At 41.8% G+C, this 12,500-nt stretch overlaps 1 protein-coding gene across 4 annotated transcripts in view; it reads left to right on the top strand.

Annotated features, from left to right (window-relative positions):
- vti1a (vesicle transport through interaction with t-SNAREs 1A) overlaps window positions 1–12,500 on the top strand; it is a 177,236-nt gene that overhangs the window by 20,141 nt on the left and 144,595 nt on the right. The window lies entirely within an intron of this gene.

Here is a 12,500-nt window from a genome sequence, read left to right as displayed (position 1 = left end):
CTACTCTTTTGGACACTAGGCCATAAACGTTAGAACACTATGCCATAATGTGAGAACACTAGGCCATAACATTAGAACACTAGGCCATAATGTTAGAACACAGCTGTGTCTCGGGGGACACTAGGCCATAACATTAGAACACTAGGCCATAATGTTTGAACACAGCTGTGTCTCGGGACACTAGGCCATAACGTTAGAACACTAGGCCATAATGTTAGAACACAGCTGTGTCTCGGGGACACTAGGCCTACTCGTGGCCGCGGTGACAACGGGAGAGATAGAACTAACGACTGACCTTTGGCCGTAGCAACCATCCATTTAGAACTAGTAACGGCAGTTTGTCCTGCAAGTTGAGAAATTAGTTGATATGTGTTGGAAGAAATTAGTTCTACAAACAAGACAGTTTTAGCGATTAAAACGTTTAAATTGTAACGGGAAATTAGCACAACGCAAGTGGCAACAGTGGAATAAGTGGGATAACGGACTCCACGGTCCGCTTCGCGTCGGAGCCGTTTTACAACCTCGACCGTGCATTAACTTCTGTGAACTGACCACCGTGTCGTCCATTATCCCTTATATCAACTATGACATGAAATGTTTGCGCCGCCAACGACCCCCTGAATACAAATTGTGCCCCCTCCGTCAATGTACCCTGCAGCCGGGTCTGTGGTGGTGGTGGTGGTGTTGTTGGTGGTGGTGTTGTCTTCCCTGTAGAAGTGGTACTGAAGTAACATAGCAGTTAAATGGGCCTGAACTAGGGATCGACCGAAATGGTTTTTTCAGGGCCGATATCGATATCAATTATTACCAAAACAGCAGGCAGATAACCGATATGTAAAACCGATATGTCAGTTGTCAAAAAGGGGGGTAGATAGTAAAAGGCTATATGCTGCAAAAAAAATGAATTAAAATCATTTAATTATGCAAACTTTTCTTTCTTTTTTGATACACAATTGTCTATCAACTTGCATCACTTTGCAAGTGTAAATCCTGTGTATCATGTTAATCCAAGAGCTGAGTTATAGCAATTATTTTCATAGAGTAGGCCTGCACAATGGGCTATGTGCTTGTTAAGGACCTGTCACAAAGAGGATGCTTTGCCATCGCGGTGTGTGAGTGCAATTCCGGGAGAGGGAGAGGAAGAGGTGCATGCGCGATGGCAAGTGTTACGGTTGAATAGTTTAACAAAACAGTTTTAAAATAGTTCTTAGGCTATTTAAGCATGCAATTTGTGTCCATGTGTAGGCTATAAACTACACTTTTGAGAGCCCTAAAAGGCACGTTAATAGCCAGCTCAGGACGCGATTTTGTTCAGGTCGGATTAAATTACGGTTGGCCCTGGGTGCATGTAGTCTTTTTCTGACAGTCCGCTTCAAAAAGGAGCAATTAGACTTCTTGACGTTCGCTATCGATAATTTAGGACTTGTCTGTACTATGTCCACCGAGGTGTCCGCTATTCACAATTAACTAACGCAGGCGGAGGCAGAGAACTCCTCAACGCAGCACACCGAAGCCAGGGATAACTAGTAAACAGCATCAGTAACGTGCATCAATCGGGAATTCGCTAAATGAAGGAAGTGGGTGCTTTACTTATTGATCCGGATCAAAGAGACAATAGCTTACAAAGTGGTGTTTTTATAACTTCACTGTAGATGATTGTGATTCACTGCAACTTCAGCAATGTAGGCAGCTTCCTTACCTTCGAAAAATAGCTCCGTAGGCTACAGCTGAAGCCCAGTCTGCCTCAGTGAGAATCCTAAACGTTGTCTGTGTTCAGTCTTCGATCCTGATTGGCTGCATTCGTTCTAACTAACAAATCAGACGGTGTAGTGGGCGGACAATGCTCTTGACCACAGAGCAGCAAATTCAGGGAGAGAGACGACAGACAAAGTAAGCTTTCATTCTTTATCCATTTCAATATCGGCTTATCGGTGGAAAAAATGACCGATACCAATTATTATAAGAATGCTAAATATCGGCCCTAATAATCGGCCAGGCCGATAATTGGTCGACCCCTAGCCTGAACTCACCAGCTCCAATTGAAACCTCTGATTGCTCAGTCAGCTCCCATTGCATAGCGGCTAGGAGTTTATTCAGAAAACAGCTCTGTGTGTGTGTGTGTGTGTGTGTCAAGGGTCACCCACCAAGCTTGCTGTCTGTCTGCCAAACGGCAAACACGCTTTAGCGCTGCTCAGCTAATCCCTCGCTAACACTTCTGTCGACACACACACACACACACACACACACACACACACACACACACACACACACACACACACACACACACACACACACACACACACACACAGGCCATCACTCCTCTAACCAAGGGGAGGAAGATGGGGATATAGAGAGGGAGGAAGAGATGGGTAGAATAGTAACAAATAAGAGGGAGAGAGAGAGGGGGACACAGTACAAGTGAGAGGAGGAGAGGAGTGGGTGAGGAGGAAGGGAGGATAAGGCCTTTAATGTGCCCCCTGCAGCTGTCTCTCACCCGCCGGTTTGAAGTCACCCCCCTCATCACATCCACCACCTCACACTCCCCCCACACATGGGACTCACTGACCCTGATCACACACACACACACACACACTCACCATCACACTCACACAGGCACAACACTGTATACACACACACTCACACACTCACACTGGCACAACACTGTATACTCTCACACACACACACACACACACACACACACACACACACTCCCCATCACACTCTCACACAGGCACAACACTGTTTACTCACACTCACACACATCACACTCACACAACACTGTATACTTAAACAAAACTGTATACACACACACACACTATACACACACACACACACACACACACACACACACACACACACACTGACACACACTGACACTACTCACACTACTCACACAGAGACACAATGAGACTGCACACACACACACTGAGAGAGAGAACATAGCTCTGTCTGTGCGGGTGTGTGTGTGTGTCTGTGTGGGTGTGTGTGTCTGTGCGGGTCTGTGCAGGTGTGTGTGTGTCTGTGCGGGTGTGTGTGCGTGTGTGTGACTGCTTCATTTTGATAATGGGGCAGAGAGGGTGTTAAAACCCTGCATTCCCTGTGGGTTTATATCACCACACACACACACACACACTCTTACTCTGATGAGAAATATGTTCTTGTATGGCATCAGTGGTTAGATGCGCTTAAGGCAGGATGCCATTTGTATCCGTCTCCACACACACAACACACACACACACACACACACACACACACACACACTAGTTGTCAGGTGGCATGGGTCTCAGCCTACTCTTTGAAGTCTAGAGAGGCCTAATGGAGGACCATCTAATGAACAAATAAAAGCCGCTGTCTTCAAACATAGCCGACAACACACACACACACACACACACACACTCACACATACAGAGAATTAGACGCATCCTCTGTAATCCAGATAGATGGAGGTGTATAGTGTGCATCTCTCGTGTGCTCCTGCTGTGGTGCTCGTGTGTGTGTGTGTTGTGTGTGTGTGTGTGCGTGTGTTGTGTGTGTGTGTGTGTGTTGTGTGTGCGCGTGCACGCGCCCTGTGCCTGTGCCTGTGTGTGTGTGTTGTGTGTGCATGTGCGTGTGCTGTGTGCCTGTGTGTGTGCTGTGTGGCTGTGCGTGAGCATGTGCCTGTGTTGTGTGTGCATGTGCGTGTGCTGTGTGCCTGTGCGTGCGTGCGTGCGTGTGTGTGTGTGAGCTCAAGAGGCCCTCAGGGAGACTCTGAGTTGCCATCACTAGTTACATTATACAAGGACACCGCAGCAGAGAAGGAGCTTCCTCTGCTCACACAAAGTCCTTGAGTGTTTTTTAGTCAGAACTTTCTCCGTATATGTGTCACACACACAGTACACGCTCAGATACAGACTCAGACATAAACAAACAAATACACACACACACACACACACACACTCAGAGACACACACACACACACGTCCGCTGACAGGAGGTGACATCATTGTGTCCTGCTGGTGCGCTGTGTCCCTGTCGGGTCCTCTGAGCCCGGTCCACCAGATTGCCCTTTTTTCATATAGCGCCAAACTCCAACACTAAAGTACAGTTGGAGCCCGTTTAATAGGTCTGAGTGATAGTGTGGCTTTATATAGTTTTATCACCATTTGTGTTGTGGGATGAAACCAGTCTTCATTATGCTGGAGCGGAGATAAAGGCGTCAGTGATGGGCTTAACTGAAGTGCATTTGCATGGAAAGGGCTTCAATTTACCCCCTGCTGCTTGTGCTGCTGTGAGGCGCAGTAGGCAGCAGATGGCGCTGTTGCTTCAGGAATCACAGCTCTTCTGAGCTCTGTATCTGTTCTCCATGATGTGAGTGGGCAGAGTTCTTACAAAAACAACACACACACAAATGCCCCTCTGCTCGCAATAAAAATACCACTTTTATTCATCTTAAAACATTTTTAGAATTCTTTTAGATGGGATTGACTAATAAGATTCATTTAATTGATCAACTTCCAGCAACATTTGTCTATCGACAAGAGGAAGAAAAGATGATTCTAAGTTCAGAAAAGGGGGGAAATACTGTTTCTTTCAAGATCAAAATCTATTTATATCTGTCTTTTTATGGATCAAAACTAATAGCCAATTATAGCTTCCACCATATTTAAGCATTTTATATGAAATTGTTCTCTGAATTTAAGATTTAACAAAAATGTTGTTTTTTTTATCGGAAGGAAGGCATGTATTTTTTCTTGTGTAAAACCCGTCCCAGTTAAAACTCCATGTGATCATACACTGACCTGAGAGGGAATGAAAATAACGTCATAATGTCAGGGAAATATTAGTTATTTCATAAATAACGTCATAATGTCAGGGAAATATTAGTTATTTCATCGATAACGTCATAATGTCAGGGAAATATTAGTTATTTCATCGATAACGTCATAATGTCAGGGAAATATTAGTTATTTCATCGATAACGTCATAATGTCAGGGAAATATTAGTTATTTCATCGATAACGTCATAATGTCAGGGAAATATTAGTTATTTCATCGATAACGTCATAATGTCAGGGAAATATTACTTATTTCATCAATAACATCATAATGTCAGGGAAATTTTACTTAATTCATAATTAACGTCATAATGTCTGGAAAATATTACTTAATTCATGAATTCATATTTATATCATGTGATCATACACTGACCTTAGAGAAAATGAAAATAACATGTCAGGGAAATATTACTTAATTCATAAATTCATATTCAACTTCTGTTGTTGGCTGTTGTTGTTGCAGACTCAGACATAAACAAACACACACACACACACACACACACACACACACACACACACACACACAGCCCAGACCCTGTACCCTTCAGAGGCACACACACACACATACACACACACACAGCCCAGACCCTGTACCCTTCAGAGGCACACACACACACACACACACACACACACACACACACACACACACACACACTGTGGGTGGGAAACTTTGGGGGAAGAGAGAAGAGAGACTTTATAGTAAGCAGAAGAATTCATGAGCGTATTGGAATAAAACATATGAGCATAATCCCATGAAACATATGAGCACAATCCCATGAAACACATGAGCACAATCCCATGAAATATATGAGCACAATCCCATGAAACATATGAGCACAATCCCATGAAACACATGAGCACAATCCCATGAAACACATGAGCATAATCCCATGAAACATATGAGCACAATCCCATGAAACACATGAGCACAATCCCATGAAACATATGAGCATAATCCCATGAAACATATGAGCACAATCCCATGAAACACATGAGCACAATCCCATGAAACACATGAGCACAATCCCATGAAACACATGAGCATAATCCCATGAAACATAAAGATTATATAAAGTATATACACATTAGTGGAGAAAAGTTGTAGAGAGTATCATATTGTTTTTTTTATTAAAACAATGATCACTGCAATTAAATGAGGCTGCGATCTCAGTGGTGGCATTTTATGGGGAGAGAATACAGCAGCCATCTGCCATTTAAATCTGATCGTGCGTGCGTGTGAGTGATGCTGTCCTCTGAGATCCTCCTCGGCCTCTTGCTCTCTGCGCGTCGGATGCTTAAGAGCCGGAGTTTTGCCTTATTAAGATCGATGCCGTTTGCATTTCTACACCTCTCATCACCGCAGCGCCATAACCTCTGTGTGTGTGTGTGTGTGTGTGTGTGTGTGGGGGGGGCCATAACCTCTGCCTGCCTCCGTGTGTCGCCCTGGAACATATCGATCACCTCCAGCGTTTACCACAGAAACAAAGACATGCTCTCCTGCTGATGGCGTCGAGTCCAGCTCATGACTCATTATCCCGTGCTCTCACACACACACACTCACACTCACACTCACACTCCCACTCTCACACACACACACACACACACACGTGCGTCGAGGTGGTCCAATGGTGGCCCTCGTACATGTTTTAGAGAGCTAGCTGCCAAGAAATGATTTGCAGGTGTATAAAGTGTGTGTCTGAAGTCAACATATTAAAGTGTGTGTGAGTGAAGTCAACATGTTAAAGTGTGTGTGACGTCAACGTGTTTTTGAATGAACCAAGGAAACGTGTGTAGTAGTGTACTGTCAATCTTCTTCCATAACCCAATTCAAATTTCATTCATTATTATTTTTAATAATCAAATTATATTTGAATATTTATTGCTCAGATTTTGCCTATTATTAATATTTACGATGCACCTCTATACACTGTATAAACAGGCTTAAGCATTGCCATTGCCACTATAAATGCGTGGTTGTTACATTGAACAAAAGCTCAGTCTACCAACGATATCTGAGCAACTCGAGTGGTTTCAATTTCTTTTGGGCAGACGCGCACACACACTGAATGAACGCCCATACCACTAGCACTTTATTGAATCTATCTATTGCCTCTATGTTTGATGATGCCATATTAGCAAGTATTTCCTAATTGGGGAAAAGTTTGCTTTCTTCTTTTCTATTGGCCAGCGATTCCATGAACCATTATGCCTATCAGAGAAGTGACAAAAGCATCGGACATAGACTAGAGGAGGGAGGCAAAAACCTACTTCTTTCCTGCTTTAGCTGCGCGGTTCCTCGTCCTTGGACTGTTTACCTACCTAGCTTGTCAGGGTGTAGCGTTATCAGATCTGCACTCAGGCTGCTCGCTGCTACATATTCTGCAGATTACGACATCGTTAGGCTAATTGTTATTTTTCCGTTTTCTGATGGAAATCCAAAAACGTTCCACACATCGCTGAAATGGTCAGGAGTGGTGATCTCCATTAGCCTGGGAAAAACCCAGACGTACTTCCGGCAAATTCGAGATTCGCTCGGAAAGTCCGTCTGGCCAAGAAGCCATTCTAGCCTATTTCCAATTTTCCTAGATCTAGGCACAAATCAGTACCCTTGAGGCGGGCTTTACACAATAACAATAGAGCACCCTGTTGAAGAAGCCGGGGTTTTAAAAAAAAAAAAAACATCAACAATTGCTGCTGCTGCTTGTTTGAAGCTGCTATCACGTTCGCTTAAGACAGGGAGTTAGAAGTTTCGCAACTGCTTCCTTATCAGTCCCTCCAGGATTTCGCGAGGATTTTTTGAGATTGTTGCGATCTAAAATGCCTGATTTCGCGACAACTTTTCTAAAAAATTGCGATGGAAGTTATGGTGTTTTTAGCTGTTTGTTGGGAAGAAATTATGAGAGAGAAGTGAAAATTGCAAATAAAGTTGCGATTTTTTTTTTTTTAATTATTATTATTTTTTAATTGAGGGTAATTAAGGTTAGTAAGACCAAAATTACACTGATCATCTTGATGCTTATTAAAAAGAATAAGTAAAGGTAAATAGTAAGGGTTACAGAAAATCAAAGTAGGCCTACTTTATTTGTGTAAATATACTTTTACTGGGGTAATTCACAAAGCAGTATAACCTTTCATTAGAACTGTCCAAAAAAAGACAGCCCCTAAAGAGATGGCATAATGTCATATGTTTCAATACATTCATATATGTTGTAATTCATATTAAGTTCATATCTTTTTAATAATTCATATTCTGTGACTTGCATAATTACTATTAGCCAACTAAGTATCTAGTAATTTCATATTGATTTAAACTATTAGACTACACTTTTCTTTAATGTTATTACATTGGTGGTGTGTAAGTCTAATTGACTGCCTGCCACTTTAAGGACGTGAGAGTAGCGTAATAACATATCTAAGTGGATTGGAACGCTTGCATCTCACTGTGTTCGGCTACCACTGGAAATAACTTTTTGCATAGTGCATTACGATATGTGGATAGAATTCGGGATGTTTTCTATGTCATTAGTTAAAATAAATGTTAAAAAAGAACTCGTATGAAATCATTCTTGGAGGTAAATGTCTTACAATGTTATTAATTTCTATGATTTTGGTAGCACTGCACTACACAAACTGAGCCCACAAGCTAGCAAACATGACACGAGCTAAAAGGACATCTCCAGGTGTAAACGTTTGCCAATGGGTTGCATATGTAGCCTACTCAAATGTCAGTAAACCAAGTAGGCCTTAATTAACTTACTTTCATAGCTTAGGCAGGTTAGCAACACTAGGTTGAGATGACAGATGCAAGTAAAGCAGATCATTAACGTTAGCGTTCTATTTATTGTCGTCAAAACTGCAGAGGAGTGAACAAGTTATCGGGCAGTCTACGAAGTAGGCCTTAATTAACTTACTTTCATAGCTTAGGCAGGTTAGCAACACTATTCATTTCTGTAAATGTACATACTGTGTACTTCTTATGGTCATTTGTGATTTTTGTACCGATGTGTACCCTGTGTGTGTCTTTGGTCTGGATGCAGTGTATCCGTTGTTTATCCTTGAATTATTAGAATTCAGTAGGCACTGTCTAGGGACCTTTTGGCTTATCTTCAGGTGTGACTCTCTATTGTATAGACTAGGATGGGGAGCAGACCTCCTATTGTCACCATTTGGCCATGAGCAAGTTGGGGCAGGGCTCTACAGTGCGCCCATTGTACTCGCATTACGCGAAAAATGATGGCGGCGAAAGTGCAAAAATATTTAGGGCACTGGTGCGAATGACTTCTAACCATGTCAATGTTTGTCTACAAAATACACTGCAACATCAAGAAACATTACTGGTTACAGATGCAAACCATAGAATCACGTCGCGAATGCAGCATAAAAACTACACCTCCCATCAACGTTAGCAGTTTCGCATTGTGACTCGCTAGTAGTCGCTTCTATCAAATCCAAGAGCACGCAGAAAAAGTGGAAAGTTAGACTAGCCAGCCAAGATGCAAAGATTGAAGAAATTAGTTCTTCTATCCACCGAATTCATCGGATATCGTAGGAATAGGATGAGATTCTGAGAATGCAGTGAGAGAAGGAAAGGTAACCTAACATGCCTTTTAGCCCAGTTGACGTATTTGCTGCAATATGCAATATAGCTGTAGCGAACAGGCACAAAAGTAGCTTCCCGTAATACTCCCATTTTATTCAAAGGTAGAACGCTACTGACAACTCCAGGATTCCACGCATGCTTGTTTAAACACCGAATAGGCTACAAGCTGAAGTGCAAAACGAAAGTAGGCCTAACGTTTGCCTACTGCCCCCATCAATGCAGATATTTCAAATAAAAAGTAAAAGTATAAAAAATAAATATATATATATCCTTGATTAGCCTATTTTGGGTTTTGTGGAAGAGAAAATGGACTGTTTTAGTAGTAGTACTAGGCAGTATGCAGTCAAATAGGTCACCATGGGCATATTTGGATTAGCTACAGATGGATTCACAAATAAATCAATTAGCCTACATTTGGCAGGATTCTTATACAGGATAAATGCAAATATGGCAATGTATTATACTATTTTACTTTAACAAAATGTAGGAAAATAGAACAGACTGAAAATAAAGTAGGCACTGATCTTTAAAATCCTATTTCCTGTAGCCTTAATGTTGTCAGTCATTCTTAATATTTGCAATTGGTGCACTGGCGTGTTTAAGTGTTAGCTGCAGTGTAATGTTAGATTATGTTTAAGTTAAGTACAGAACTGACTGTGCGCCCAAATTTTTGTCTGTGCTCCTAAATTTTTTAACTTGGGCGCACAAGTGCTCCTGGAAAAAAATGTTAGTGTAGAGCCCTGTGGGGTGTTAAAAACAATATGTGGCCAGGCCTTTGAAGCTTAATTAAAGAATAATAAAGCTGACCAGGCCTGATGACACAACAACAAGAGACCACATCCCCACACACCACACCTTTATATTGCATATTCATACTAGTAGGTCACTCCTTCTCTTTGTGTGTAACTTAAATATGGTAGACTTGTTTCTGTATAGTCAGAGAATACTGGTGAAACCCATGATGGGGTGACAAACATGCATCTCTCCCTTGAGGGACACTGGCCCTTCATTGAAAAGAATAAAAGCCTGGATCCTGATATTCCATCGTCCTGACTGAGTCTTAAGAGAAATATGGTAGTAAAAATATGCTATCAATATTCTGTTCATTGATAGGCCTACAGTAGCTGGACACGTATCCGACAGAAAACACATACTTTTGAATTGGTGTGCTATGCGAGCATAACTCGAATGCTCAAAAAATGAAATAGGCCTAGGCTAGCCTAAACATTGCAACATCGAGAGTTTTTATGGAAAGAAAATGATTTACAGACCACTAACTGCATTAAACTACACTTCAGTGTTTGCCTTGAAACAATTCCGGCATAATTGCTTTGAACGTTTCAGTCTCTCGCCCCCCATTCCTGCTTTATATGTCCCGGTCAGCCAGAAAGGACGAATGAAACAAAATGCTTGTTTGAACGTGAACTGTTTTGTTCAGAGCTGAAAATGCAATTGTGTTTGACAGAGGGCAGATGTAAATTGCTAGTGACAAAATATTAGCTTTCAGTGTGGCACGATGTCTGTCTAAATTAGCCTACGTTTAATTAAAAAGTGGTTAATTCTTCCTGCTTCTCCCTACAACCAGACAGTGTTGCAAATTGTGTGTTTCTGTCACTCTGTCTCTTTCGTTGCTCTGATTGGTTTTTGGCCTCTCCTATTGCGTCCGAGGCATTTTGATCGGCGTTTGGGAACGCCCTTTGGAAATGGACTGTGAACGAACCTTCCCCAGACCCACTCTCAGTTACGACCGGGCTAGATCTCCATGGGTGCATCGCTTCTGCCATATTTAGATTGTGCATTAGACATGACGAAAGCATTTAGTTTTCACATATTTGCTAAAGTTAGCCAACACGTAAAAAAGACTCCCCAAAACACCACATTCGAATAGTCATTTCCAAATTCGATTAGTATCAATTTTTTAAATATTCGATTCATATTCCACTTTAGGAATTCGTTCCAACACCTCTAGTGTGTAGACCGTAAAAGGTTTGTAGTGTTTTTGAATAAACCGTTTAAACGTGTGTAGATGGTAAACAGTTTGGAGTGTTTTTGAATAAGCCAAGTAAACGTGTGTAGATGTAAACAGTTTGGAGTGTTTTTGAATAAGCTGAGTAAACGTGTGTAGATGGCAAACAGTTTGGAGTGTTTTTCAGAGAGCGCTCGCTTTGGAGCCTCAAGGCTGATGTCTTAATGGCTTTTATCGTTCTTTGGGGATTTTTAACACTGTGTGTCTAATGACCACAAACACACACACATACACACATACACCCACAGTGCTTTCCCATCATGCGGTATTATTAATGCATTCATCCAAAGGAACCGAAGCATCTATTGAGTTAACTGTCCTTGAAATATTGAGCAGTCTGTTACGGACACTCAGGGACTTCATAAAGAGGCCAACTGGTGTGTGTGTGTGTGTGTGTGTGTGTGTTTGTGTTTGTGTGTTTGCATGTGCTTATGCCTTATTTATTTATTGTACTGAGTAAGTGATCAGCAGTGACCTTCACACAAGGTGGAATTATTATGCAGTCAGAGACGCACACACACACACATACAGTACACTCATTGTACTAACAGCAACTAGCAGCTGAAGTAAGTGTGTACCCTTCAGCCAAATGTCAAATATTTGTATTTATTTTTATAGTTATTATAGTTATAATTTTACTGGAGAAGTTTATTTGTGGTATTATTGCCAATGACAAAATGCTGCTGCTGTATATAAAATCAAAACTCAAGCAGCTGCATATAAAATCAAAACTCAAGCAGCTGTATATAAAATCAAATGTGTTTCTTGTGACTTTCTTTTGACTGCATGTTCCATTGACTTCCATTTGAGGGCTTGGATTGCTAGAGAGAACAAAGTTATGGAGCGTGTGTGTGCGCTTGTTGGCGTGTGTGTGTGCCCGCACTTGTTGGCGTGTGTGTGTGTGTGTGTGTGTGTTTGAGGGCTTGGATTGCTGGAGAGAACAAAGTTATGGAGTGTGTGTGTGTGCTTGTTGGCGTGTGTGTGTGTGTGTGTGTGTGTGTGTGTGTGTGTGTGTGGGGTTGTTAGACTTGTGAAAGTGCTGGTATTACGCGTGTGTGTC

This window comes from Alosa alosa, chromosome 17 (genome assembly GCF_017589495.1).
Source record: "Alosa alosa isolate M-15738 ecotype Scorff River chromosome 17, AALO_Geno_1.1, whole genome shotgun sequence".
Taxonomy (NCBI): Eukaryota; Metazoa; Chordata; class Actinopteri; order Clupeiformes; family Clupeidae; genus Alosa; species Alosa alosa.
Note: the sequence above shows the minus strand (reverse complement) of the source record. Positions and strands in the feature narration are given on the sequence as shown.